At 42.1% G+C, this 1,197-nt stretch overlaps 1 non-coding gene across 1 annotated transcript; it reads left to right on the top strand.

The window, feature by feature from the left end:
- The first annotated feature begins 782 nt into the window (after positions 1–782).
- Positions 783–889, top strand: LOC141669101 (small nucleolar RNA R71). Its single transcript, XR_012553396.1, has one exon. It is a non-coding gene; the product is annotated as a small nucleolar RNA R71 (small nucleolar RNA).
- Positions 890–1,197: the final 308 nt, after the last annotated feature.

Here is a 1,197-nt window from a genome sequence, read left to right as displayed (position 1 = left end):
TTAAATTTTTCCTTGACTCCTCTCTTACCTGGATTAGCCTCTGTGTCACTTAGAAGAGTTCCTTGAGGTCGGTTCAACAAATCTTTAGCAATCTGCCCTATTTGATTCTCTAGAGTTTTGATTGGAACCGCTTGGCTCTTGCACATAAGTCTCAACTTCTCCAGTTCAGATTTTTTATTAGAATATTGATCGGCACCTCCATGAGATTGTTGTTGCATTCCCTGTGGCTGAAATTGCTGTCTTGGTGCATACTGTTGTTAAAAACCAGGAGGATTAAATTACTTATTTCCAAACTGTTGGTATGGCTGTTGTGGCTGTTGTATACCACCCTGATTATTGCTCCGGTTGAAGTTACGATGGTTGCGGTTGTTAGGACGATACGTAGCAGGAACAGGTCGTTGCAACCTCTGAAAGTTGCTCACAAACTGAGCTGATTCACTAGATATAGCACATTGCTATGTCACATGCGATCCTGCACAAAGCTCACAAATACTGGCTATCTGATGAACACCATAGTTGGTTAGAGAATCGACCTTCATCGTCAACACTTTAGCTAAGCAGCGATAGCCGTAGCTGTATCCACCTTCATAATTCCTGTTACCTTGCCTTGTGGTAGTCTCTGAGTTGGATTCTGATATTTATTCACATCCATCATCTCAATTAGCTCATAAGCTTTCTCATAGCTCTTAGCGCATAAAGCTCCACTTGATGCTGCATCGAGCATAGGTCTTGACTGTGCTCCCAAATCATTATAAAAGCAATTGATCACCATCCAGCCAGGCATTCCATGATGAGGACACTTCCTAAGCATCTCCTTGTAGAACTCCCAAGCTTCACATAAAGATTCTCCCAATTTCTGCGCAAATTGCGTAAGAGCATTCCTGATTACAGTTGTCTTTTCCATAGGGAAGAATTTAGTAAGGAATTTCTGAGCAAGATCCTCCCAAGTCATAATAGAACCAGCTGGTAGAGAGTATAACCAACTCTTAGCTTTATCCCTCAGAGAGAATGAGAAATGTCTCTGTTTTAGAGCATCTTCAGAAACATTATTGAACTTGAAGGTGTCGCAGATCTCGATGAAATCCCTAATGTGCATATTGGGATCTTCCGTTGGAGCACCCCCAAACTGGAATGAATTCTGCACCATCTGAATTGTGTCAGGCTTGATTTCAAAGGTATTGGCAGCGATAGCTGGCC

Source organism: Apium graveolens, chromosome 6, assembly GCF_009905375.1.
Source record: "Apium graveolens cultivar Ventura chromosome 6, ASM990537v1, whole genome shotgun sequence".
Classification (NCBI taxonomy): domain Eukaryota; kingdom Viridiplantae; phylum Streptophyta; class Magnoliopsida; order Apiales; family Apiaceae; genus Apium; species Apium graveolens.
The sequence above is the reverse complement of the archived record's forward strand: the minus strand, read 5'-3'. Positions and strand labels throughout refer to the sequence as shown.